The sequence below is a fragment of the Petaurus breviceps genome, unplaced genomic scaffold, assembly GCF_028583685.1.
Source record: "Petaurus breviceps papuanus isolate PSGF00001 unplaced genomic scaffold, PetGlider_PUasm1.0 177, whole genome shotgun sequence".
NCBI classification, from domain to species: domain Eukaryota; kingdom Metazoa; phylum Chordata; class Mammalia; order Diprotodontia; family Petauridae; genus Petaurus; species Petaurus breviceps.
The window spans coordinates 2,874,561-2,886,614 of record NW_027185776.1 but is presented as its reverse complement, the minus strand read 5'-3'; the positions used below and the strand labels follow the sequence as shown (position 1 = coordinate 2,886,614).

General features: G+C 45.8%; 1 protein-coding gene across 1 annotated transcript in view; it reads left to right on the top strand.

The window, feature by feature from the left end:
- The first annotated feature begins 7,483 nt into the window (after positions 1 to 7,483).
- GPR68 (G protein-coupled receptor 68) overlaps positions 7,484 to 12,054 on the top strand; it is a 45,686-nt gene continuing 41,115 nt past the window's right edge. Inside the window, exon 1 of the mRNA XM_069086057.1 lies at positions 7,484 to 7,684. The gene's annotated coding sequence lies outside the window, so the exon portion shown is untranslated. The remainder of the gene's footprint in view (positions 7,685 to 12,054) is intronic.

Below are 12,054 nucleotides of genomic sequence, written 5' to 3'. Positions count from 1 at the left end.
AGCCCAAGAAACGCAGCATGAACTTAGGTTATATTAGAAGAGGTGTAATGTCCAGGGCCAGGTGGCACCACAGGGCACAGAGCGCCAGGCCTGGACTCAGCAAGACCTGAGTTCAAATCTGGCCACAGACACTAGCTCTGTGACCCTGCGGAAGTCACTTAACCTGTTTGCCCTGGTTTCTTCATCTATAAGATGAGTTGGAGAAGAAAATGACAAACTATTCCAGGTTGGTTTTGTTTGTTTGTTTGTTTTTTCAAGAAAACAACTAATGGGGTCATGAAAAGTCAAACATACTGAAAACAACTGAACAGTGGTGTCTGGGGCAGAGAGAAGTAAGAGTCTCAGTGTATTAAGTGTTAGATCTTATCTGGAATGTTATAATACTAGCATTTACATAGCATTTTAAGGTTTGCAATGCATTTTGCAAATATCTTATTTTATCTTCACAACCCTCAAAGGTAGGTACTACTACCCTTTTCCGTGTTTTACAATTGAGTCAGGTGGAGGTTAAGTGATTTGCCCAGGGTACGTGTGGAAAGCTAGATTTGAACACAAGTCTTTCAGAATCTGGGTACAGTGCTCTTCATAGATTATACACCCCCCCCCCGCCCCAGCACAGCACCAAATTTTAGGGACTACATTTATAGGCTGTAGTCTGTCCATCATAGTGAAGAGACTAGAGCCCCATAGCATACAAGCAAGCTTTGAAGAAATCAGAAAGCTTAGAGGGGTCAAGATCTAAGGGAAGCAGGTGAGATTTGTTCTGCTTGGGCCCAGAGGTTAGAACTGGGAGGGGGCAAGTTAGGCAATTTGGGTTCAATGTAAGGACAAGTTACCTAGCCGTTGAAACTGCCCCAAAATGGAATGGACAGCCTTAGGGGACAGTGGACTCTGCTGAAGATCTCTCAGGAGAGAACTGGTACCTGCTTGTCTGGAGCTGTTCATCCTTTATATTGGAAGAGGTCCAGAGTGCATCATGATGCCGAGGTGGATGTACAGTGTGTCCGACTGGCTGATCAGACCAATATGAGCTCGGAAAGCTGCCCTGCAGGTCGGGCAGAGTCTGTGTGCATATTCAGGCTGGAGTTCATCCTTTATATTGGAAGAGGTCCAGAGTGCATCATGATGCCGAGGTGGATGTACAGTGTGTCTGACTGTGGCTGATCAGACCAATATGAGCTCGGAAAGCTCCCCACAGATCGGGCAGAGTCTGTATGAATATTCAGGCTGGAGTTGTCTCTAAATTCACACATCCCACATTTCTTTAGAGCCACTTTTATTCTGCTGTGCTCTATGAGCATGACATCTCCAATACAGGTTCTCCATACTGAATGGAAGAGGGAATCCCATTCAGGTATGGGTTGGACAGATGGCCTACCTGTAGAGAGGAGGAGATAGAAGATAGCCCAAGTGGACTGGAATGTGGATTCGTAGGAGACGAGGCTGGAGCCAAATTGTGCCCTTGTCTTAAATGTCAATGTTTGGAAATTGGCAGTGAGGTACTTGACCATACAACAATTCCGATGAGGATCTGAGGGTTTTGAAAGGCTGAAAGGATGCTCCATATGAGAACGCCAAGGCACAGCAGCCAAGGACTACCTTAGGAGAGGTAGGATGCCTATAGAGTCCCACTGCTTTCAGCCAAACTGAAGTTTTTTGAGCAGATCCTAGGCTTGATGATTTCGAGCCAGAAAGGACCCTCCCTTTTACTACAGATGAGGAACCAAGGTTCAGGAAACAAACCTGAGTCCTGGCACACACCCAGCTGCAGAGATTCAAGCCCAGATCCTCTGACTCCAGCCTGCACTTGCCTCCTATGAGTAGCTTGATCAGAGTTAATAAAAATAGTCAACATTTATATAGTATTTACTGTATGCCAGATAGTGTACTAAATGCTTTGCAATTTTTAATTCATTTGATTCTGATAATGACCCTGGGAGGTAGGTGCTATTATCACCCCCCTTTTGGAGTCAAGAGGACCCGAGTTCAAATCCCGTCTGCATCACTATCTGTATGACCTTGGCCAAATTGTTCTGGAGACTGTGGAGGGGAGGGAGCATTATCAGGGCAATTGAGTGAAGCTGGTTCTTCTGGGTTTAGGGTTGGCTAGATTTGTCTGCAAGCTCCAAGACACCATGCAGCTCTAAACATTCTATATTCATTTTCATTTGCAAAGTTATACTGAAGGGCTTATTTTTGTATTTTTTACTTTGCTTCTTCCTAAATATTTATCGCCCAAAATGAGAAAAGAGGGCACCAAAGTATTCCATTTTGTTTCTGATTGGTTTTCAGGTTGCAGAGCTGAGTAGGCTTTTTTTTTAAGCCTAAATTGCATGGTGAGGTTCAAGAGTGAGAATCAGTGGGGACTGGGAGGTTATGTCATTTCCCTGAAGCTCTGTTGCCCTCCCCGTCCACATGTGGTGATCTGGGGCTCTGGAAGAGATCCCATAAATTGAGACAGGAAGAAGCATTTATTAAAAACCTACTATGTGCCAGGCACAAGTAATATAATAATAGCTAACATGTCTATAACACTATGTACTACATACTATACCAAGTGCTTTACAGTTATCTCATTTGATGTCACAACAACCCTGGGAGCTATTATCCCCATTTTACAGATGAGGAAACTGAGGTAAATAGAGATTAAGTGACTTGGCCAGGGTCAAACAGATAGTATCCGAAGCCAGATTTAAACTCAAGTCTTCTTGAGCCTGTTTCCCCATCTGTAAAATGGAGATAATAAGACCCATAATATTTATCTCACAGGGTTGTGAAATGAGATGAGATGATGTGTATAAAGCACTTTTATAGACTGTGAAGAGGTACTTAAAAGAGGCGTCATTAGAGTTGTTTTGAAGAAAGCAATGGATTTGGAATCTGGGGACTCCTGAGTCTGAATCACTGCTCTGCTGCTCCTTCATTGCATAATGTTGGCAAGTGACTGGGCCTCTCTGGGCCTCAGTTCCCCAATCTGTAAAAAGGATGAGATACTTGTGCTCATTATCTCTCTATAAATGCCAATTATTGCTATTCTAATCCAGTAGATTAATGTGATGTGATCCTTGTCCTGGCAACCGTGATCCCAATTATCTGCGTGTGGCCTTCTTTCCAGATGCTGCACTCCCCCTTTCCCAGCCTGGTTATGTCCCTCTGACAGAATCCTAGACTCTATTCCAGGACAGACGGCCTGGCCTATCCTAGAGGTGAGCACACACTTTCTGGGCCTCCCGATGTGTGTGTGTTTGAACACCACCTGAATGGGAGTATGGGCTGATTCTGTCAGCCGGAGATTTTCCTGGCTTGGAGAGCCCCCTATTAGTCATGGTTTATTGGAAAGCACACAGCTGATCTTAGTGGGAGTGAAATGACTTAGTGGTGTTTATCTTGTCATTTCCCTTAATAATATCAGATCCCGGGCTTAGGGAGAATAATCTAATCCCAAAAGCCCTTCTCAGGAAACACGTAGGGGTGGTGGTGCTGGTGGAGGTTGTGTCCGACTCTTCATGACTGCATTTGGTGTTTTCTTGGCAAGAATACTGGAGTGGTTTGCCATTTCCTTCTCCAGCTCACTTTGCAGATGAGAAAACAGGTAAATAAGGTTAAGTGTTAAATAAGGTTACAAATAAGGTTAAATAAGGTTACAAAGTTAGTGTCTGAGGTCAAATTTGAACTCGGGTCCCCCTGACTCCAGGGCCTGTGCTCTATCCACTAAGCCAAGTGGTAACTTAGCTACCCGTAGGTAGGGGTGGGGAGAGGGCCAGTAGTGAAAAAGGCACCACCAGAGTGGGAGTCAGGAGACCTGCCTGGGCCTTTGTCCTAGCTCTTCCACTAATTATGAACTCGGCAAGCCATTTACCCTCATCATAATTAGCTAATATTTATAATGGCACTTTAAGGTTTCAAAGCATTTTACCTATATTATCTCATTTGGTTCTCAAACAACCCTGTAAAGTAGGGTGCCGCTATTATCTCCATTTTCCAGATGAGGAACCTGAGGCCCATAGAGGTCAAGTGACTTGTCCAGGGCCACACAACTGGTAAGCATCTGAGGATTTGGGGTCTTTCTGGCTCTGATTCCAACTGTCCACCACACCATGTAGCTGCCAAGTCATCACCCACAAATGAGTGGGACATCCTACCTCCTCAAAGTTGACTGAGGATCAACAAAGATTATGGAAGAACTTTGTAACTTTAAAGCCTATAGAAATGTAAAATGTTAGTGTGTGGTAGTCATTTTTTAACCTTTTTTAAAAAAACCTTTTCAATTAAGAAGCCTTGTTTTCTAGCCATTCCATTTCCTTCTTTTGTTTTAGAAACAAACAAGAGAAACAAAATGCTTCTAATAAATATGGGTAATCAAGCAAAACAAAATGTCTGTCTTGTGTCTCTGGGACCTCAACAAGTGATGGGCAGAATCAGTCATCAGTCCCCTGGAAGCCTGGTTATTCATTGGTCCAATCAGAGTTCTCAGAGTTCAAAATTGTCTTAACAAGTTGTTTCTATATATGAACCCCGAGAGATCTGGGGATATGTTTATTGGCAATGAAAACTGCACTTAGTCTAACTTAAAAGCAAAACAAACAGGGGTTAGCTTGGTGACACAATGAATAGAGCACCAGCCCTGGAGTCAGGAGGACCAGAGTTCAAATCTGGCCTCAGACACTTAACACTAGCTGTGTGACCTTGGGCAAGTCACTTAACCCCAACTGCCCTGCCCTCCCCCCACCAAAAAGCAAAAAAAAAAAGCAACAACAAAGAAAAAAATCCCTACCTCCCCAGTCCTGGTCTATGAATATTTTGATACCATGTCATTGGTTACTTTTTTAAATCATAAGCCCAAACTGGCTTTGTCACAGGACATAGGATTCAGACATGCAAAGCACCTTAGATAACATTTTACAGGTAGAGGAATGAGGTTTATTCATCCTGAATCATATGGGCACTAAATGCTAGTCAGAATTCAGACTGCATCCTTAGAGAATGGTAAAATAGTGTTATTTACTCATTTCACTCATGTCTGTCTGACTTTTGGTGAACCCTTTTGGGGATTTCTTGGCAAAGATAATGGTGTGGTTTGCCATATACTTCACCAGTTCATTTGACAGATGAGGAAACTGAGGCAAACAGGGTTATGTGACTTGCCCAGGGTCACTCAGCTAGTAAGCGGTCTGAGGCCAAATTTAAACTCAGGTTTTCCTCACTCCAGGCTGGGTATTCTATCCACTTTTATCCCTTCTCCTTCTATACCACCACTACTACCACTACTACTACTACTACTACTACTACTACTGTAATGTAGTAGTAGTAGCAGTAGCTGTACATTGTACTACATAACAATAGTGTAGTAGTAGTAAACAATAAAAAGAAAGTAGTAAACAATAATAGCTAGTGTTTACAAGAATACTGGAGTGGTTGCCATTTCCTTTTCCAGCTCATTTTTGTTTTTGTTTTTTGCTTTTTGGAGGGCAATTGGGGTTAAGTGACTTGCCCAAGGTCACACGGCTAGTATTAAGTGTCTGAGGCCAGATTTGAATTCAGGTTCTCCTGACTCCAGGGCCCGTGCTTTATTCATTTCGCCACCTAGCTGTCCCTCCAGCTCATTTTTGCAGATGAGAAAACTGGCTATTATGGTGATTTAAGGTTTGCAATGAAGTTTGCAAATATCCTTAGAAAGAACAGTAAGTGCCAAATCATGGGACCTGTGTTCTGTTCCCAACTTTGCCAACTGTGTGACTTGGGGCAAGTCACTTAACCTCTGGGCCTCAGTTTTCTAATCTATGAATTGAAGGTTGAACTCAAGGTCACCCAGTTACCAAACAGCCCAGCTGGGATTTGAACCTAGCTTGCAGCTCCTGAGCCACAGCCCTCAGACTCAGGGTTCAGGTTCATTGCTTTTTGCAGGCACTGATCTGCAAGGCAATGGCATTCTTTCGTGGCCCTAAAACCTGGTGTTCTCCTTAAGTAGAGGGTGGGTCTGACAAGCTGAGGAATTGCTTCAGAAGGATAAATTCCTGTTCTGTTTGCAACTGCCACAGGATAAATCCAGTACACGTCTCTGAAGGGTGGAACTTATTAACCTATCAAGATGTGATGGCTTTTGGACTCATGAATGTCTAGCCATGGGAGGGTCTTAGACGTGCCCAGGCCTCTGCAAAGAGAATCTGGATCAGTGGGGGAGTGGAGTGTGGTGGTGGTGGAAGGAGGCAGCAGGTACCAAGTTCCAGCGTATTAACGTGGGCCTCATCAACGTCAGGACTGAGGGTGTAGCCATGGAAAGCTGACCTTACAAGCAACACTGTCTTCCTTTCCTTGTGTAACATGTGGGAGACAGATTTGGCTTCTGCAATTTTGGGATTTCTTTTTTAAGCAGACCCCTATTTTAATAGCATGTCATTTTCATCCAGGCACTGTCTATTGCAAAGATGTCAAAAGGAGGTTTTGAGATCTCAAAACAGGGACAAGGGGGATGAGCTGAGCCAGGGTTTGGGGATGAAATTACTGGCAATGAGTTTTCTTCCTGCCACCTGCCCGATAGACGAAGGGGAGAAAAATCCCTAATCACCCCAGCCCAACTGTAACATACTTCATCGTTGGTGGCTGCAAAACCTCTTTTACTCTTATATCCGCCCCCTTTCAGAGATTGACTTTAATGGTCCAAGCCTACCCTTGCAAGGCTGAACAAAAGAATCAAAGGAGAGAGATTAATAACTTCCTCTGTCTTTGTCCTGTTTCTTTATCTGTAAAATGGGTGGATTTAGAAATGAAAAGGGCCATAAAGATTATTTAGTCAAACCAGCCCCATCTTCTCTAGATAGAGAATCAAGAGGTCCAGAGAAGGGGCGAGACCTGCTCAAGTCACACAGCTAGAATATAGCCCAGCTGGGATTTGAACCCGTCAAAACGAGTGCATTTTAACCCAAATGAAGGATTAAGCTATTTGGCCTCAAAGTTTCCTTCCAGGTGTTGGGTACTAAGAGGCCGTGACCTTTCTTTTATTGGCCTTTTTCTTAGTGCCCTAGTTTTCCATCTGTACACCACACACACGCACATGCACACTCACACGCACACACACACAGTTGTCTGATCAAGGCTGCCAGACACCCACCCACTGGAGTTCGGAAGGAACACGTGGGGTGGATGTGGTCGGCCGTGTGTTCTCAGGGTGTGTGGGGGCCCCCAGGCTTGTGAAGGTGTGTGTGTGTACCTGTGTGCATGTCACCACTGCCGGGAGGAGGGAGATTGTGCATGTCCCTAGAGCCTCTGCATAATTCGCAGACCGGCCTAAGTCACTTTTAAGGTCCTTTGTACCACTTTGAAGGTCCTTTGCGCAGCTCTAGATCGCGAGATCCCAATCTGCCTGGTGGCCCGAGGGCTGTGCTCTGGTGGCTCTGGTCTGACTCCGTCTTTCTCGGGGTTTTGGCCTGTGCGTGGGAGGGAGGTTAGGTGGGCGGAGGGGGAAAGCGAATCTGGGACAGCCCCATCCCGAGGCGCAGACGCTGATTCCCGGTGCTCGGGCAAATGACGCTGGGCTGCTTCCTCTCTGCCCGGGAGTGAGCATGTGTGTGATGTGTCTGCGGGAGGCACAGCCCGGCTGGCCGGCGGCTGTCTGATGTGACAGGACTCCTCGCTGGACCAGTCCCGGGCGCGCGCTGAGCCCGCCTTCGCCTCGGGCCGCTCTCAGGTGCGTCTCCTTTCTCCTCCCAGCCCCACTCATCTCTGGGAGCCGAGGCTTGGGGGAGCCCATGGGGAGGTGGGCAGTGGTGGGGATCATGCCTTAGCGATAAACCCACCGGGCAGCATCAGGGAGAGAAGACACAAGTTTGAATAAAAGTCTGTCCTCCCCAGACTCCCTCTACCCGCCTGCAACACGCGCCCCGGGAGCTAGAAATGGGGAAACCCACACCCAAATACGCCCCGATTTAGGAGCTGGAGATGGGGAAGAGGAGCGCGTGCGCGCGCGCACACACACACACACACACACACACACACACACACACACACACACACACACACACACACACCACACACACACACACACACACACACACACACACACACAGCCCCAGGACCTAGAGATGGGGAAAAGGCACGCGCGTACACGCACACGCCCATGAGCTAGAGATAAGGAAAGGACACACACGGACCTAGAGATGAGGAAGGGAAAGGGGCCTGGACCAGGGCTGCTTGGCAAACAAGAGTATCCTTAGGTAGTCACAGCAGGAGAGCAATCTGCAGTCCAGGAAGAAAAGGGAGAATTGAGGCCAAAGATCAGCCCCCCACTCCTTCCCGCTCTGGACTGAATCTAGCAGGAAGCCCCTTCCCCTTCTTCTCCGGAGGATCTGTGTAATGGCTCAGGCCGCAAAGCTCTTGGACAGTTCAGCTGTGGCTGTCAGTATTTCCCCCCTCGTGAGCTGGTGACAACTTTCCTCTTGGGTGTTTGGAGCGATCACATTTTCCCCTCTCCCGAGGCACACTGGCTTTAGCCTCTGTTTAGAGAGAACTTTGGAATTGTTATAAACAGAGTGGCATTTTGGGTGAAGGTAGCAGGGAAAGGCCGACAGAGGTGGAGAAAGGCACACAGTTTAAATACAGGTGTGAGCACAGACAGCTCCATGGATGTTCTAAGACAGGATGGTCCAAGTATAGAGAGAAATGAGTTCCGAATCCTTTAAAGGTTCAGGGGGTAACCCCTAGTGGGAGAATTGTTTCCAGGCTTACTTCAAAGCATGGATTCAGTCTAGGGGGGACCTCTGTTCCCAAGGGTTGAAACCTGTTGAAACCACTTGGGAGGCAGGGAGTCCAAGAACTGTATAGACAATTCAAAAACAGATAACTCAACAATTTCATTTTAGCTGAGTTTCAAACCCTACTCCCACTGTTTTTTTCTTTCTTTGTGTCCCTATGGCTTAACACAATGGCTGGCACATAGTAAACACTTAATAAATGTTTGTTGACTGATTGACAACATCATAGCATAGCCAGCCCTATGTCTAAGCTGAACAAATGATCACCTAGATAGTGAAATTTCAAATACTCTAGGAAAGATCTTACTGTCCTTGTTCCCTCCTCCCCACCCTCACCCCATGTCTATCCTCCCTTCTTCCTGGCACCTGAAATTTCTTTAAGATATTTAATCCTTTGCTCAACCCTCCAGTCTCATTTGAAATATCAACTACCTCTGGAAGGGCAAAATCACATTAGATCACTGATACCTTAATGTATTTCCTAGAATTATAGATTTATAGCTACAAGGGACCACAAAGGGCCTTCTAGCTAAACTCCTCTTTTTACAGATGAAACCAGGGCCCAAAGAAGTTACTTGCCTATCCTTAACCAGGGTTATAGGATTGGAACCTGGGTCCTCCAAATTCAACACTTTTTTCACTGTACAATAGCTTTCTGTTTGATCTTCCTGCCTCAGGTCTCTTCCCTTACTCCAGTCTAGTCTCCATTCAAAGTTATCTTCCCCTTCTCAGCTCCAGTGGTTGCTTATTCCCTCCAGGATCAAATATGCACTGTTTGGACACACACATATGTCTTGTTTAAGTGTTTTCTCACCCTATTAAAATGGAAGCTTGAAGGTGGGAACTAGGAACCTTTGTATCCTCAACACTTGGCAAACAGAAGGTGTTTAATAAATGCTTATTCACTTGACTCACCCTGCCAGGCCTTAATTTCTGAAGGACCTTCCATCCATTATTACATTTTATCCTCACAACAACCCTGTGAGGGGGTCAGGGCAGGGGCTGTCATCTTTATTTCACAGATGAAGAAACTAAATCTCAGAGAAAGTTATTTGATTAAAGTCACATAGCTTATAAATGGCAGAGCCTGGAGTAGCACTTAGGTCTTCTGATTTCTATCGTTTATAGTTCTAAATGTTAGTGTAGTAAGGGACCTTAGGATTTTTCATAGGATCATAAATGTATGTTTTACAGATGAGAAAACTGAGGCACAAAGTGATTAAATCACTTCCTTAGAATCAAATGAATTCCAAGTTTTCCTCCAAGTCCAGATGCCTTACTAGTCCATGATGGTTCTCCTTTAGCCTTAACAAGGTGCCTTATTTAAGACAGCAGACAATAACATGCCTACACCATAGTTTCAAAGAAAGCTGTTCCCCCAGATAGGCTATGATCAGCCCAGCACTTTTGGGGGGAGGGGGAGAGAATTGGTCAAACTCTGTAGTTACAAACTAAGCAACATCTGGATCCAGGGAAATTACAATCCCTGGCTTAGCTCAATGACCTGCTCAATCTGCTCTACAATTCCCTGGGGAGGGCCAACTTTCTAGGGGTCAGAGAGTAATTGATATTACATTTTATCAGGTTATTGGATGATGATTGAGTTGGCTTTAGGGGAGGAGGGAAGACTGGTACTTTAATGATGGGAAATTGGATTGCAGAGGATGGTGAGAGGGGGTCCAAGAGTTGGCCATAGAGTTGGGCTGTAGGAGAGGACAGAGAGGCCCCACTGGAGTTTAGAGTTTAGAAGCTAAGGATCTGGTTAGTGACCTCCATCCTAGGCGTTCTTATATGAATTCCCTGGGGATGCTTGCTATAGCTTTCCTAACTTTCTAGCACAATTGAAGATCCACTTCCCCCACCCCTCACCAGACCTACACCAGCACCTCCCTACTCCAGACTTCTGCACTAGTTGTATTGATTGGTATTAGGGGTTGAATTACTTTCATTGCTTCTCAGTCCCCTCCTAGGCAGTGAATTCCCCAAGGGCACAGACTGTGTCTAGACAATATTACTAATGCACTCATTCAACCAGCCTTTATTGGGCATCTTCTATTCAATTTAATAGAGTTCTGTATGAGTACTCTGTAGAGTACTGGCAAAACAATGGGATTTGACTCAAGTGACCTGGGCTCAAATCCCAGCTCTGCTACTTACTCCAGAGCATGACCTTGGACCAGTCATCTCATCCCTGAGCCTCAGTTTTCTCATTGGTAAAATTAGGGAGTGGACTTCATGAATGAAGTTAATCAATTCATAAGCATTTATCCAGCAACTTCTACACCCCTGTGCTATGTATAAAGACAAACACAAAGAGCCCGGCCTCTGGGAGCTTCTGTGGGAGACAGAGGAGGACCCATGTAAATATATACTAAAATATATAACCCCCCAAAATACGGGGTAATTGGGCAGAGGAGACACTAGCAGGTAATGAGGGAGTAGATTCATGATGTGAAGGGTAGAGGATGGCCTTTGTGAAGACATCAAAGTGGACGGTGGGCTGTGTTTGAGGAATAGCAAGTAGGACTCTTTACCTGGAAGGTAGAGAATGTGAAGCAGAGTGATGTGTAATAAGCTCGGAGAGAAAGATCCTCCCTTCCACCTTCCCTCCCTCCCTCCCACCCTCCCTTCCTTCCCTGCTTTGTCCCTTCTTTCTTTTTTCCTTTCCTCCCTTCTCCCTCCTTTCTTCCTTCCGTCCCTCCTTTCTCCCTCTTTCCCTTCTTCCTACATTCCTCTTTCCCTCCCTCCTTCCTTCCTCTATTTCTTCTTCCATCCCTCTGTTCCTTCCTCCCTTCCTTCCCTCCCCTATTTTTCTCCCTCCCTTCTTTCCTCCCTTGCTTCCTTCCTTCTTCCCTTTCATTCTTCCTTCTTTCTTTCATCCCTTCCTCTCTCTGTCCCTCTCTCCCTTCCTTCCTTTCTTCCTTCTTTCCATCCCTTCTTCCTTGCTTCCTCCATTCCTTCTTCCCTCCCTCTGGCCCTTCCTTCCCTCCTCTCTCTCTCTGTCTCTCTTCTTTCCTCCCTTGCTTCTTTCCTTCCTCCCTTCTTCCCTTTCACCCTTCCTTTCCTCTTTTCCTTTTCCTCTCTCCATTCCTCTCTCCATTCCTTCCTTTCTTTCCTCCCTTTCTTGCTTTCTCCCTTTCTTTCCCTCCTTTCCTCCCTTCTCCCTCCTTTTCTCCTTTCCTCCCTCCTTCCTTCCTCCATATCTTCTATTTGCTCTTTCTTCCTTCCTCTCTCCCTTCCCCTTCCCTTCTTTCCCTCCCTCCTTCCTTCCTTCCTTCCTTCCTTCCTTCCTTCCTTCCTTCCTTCC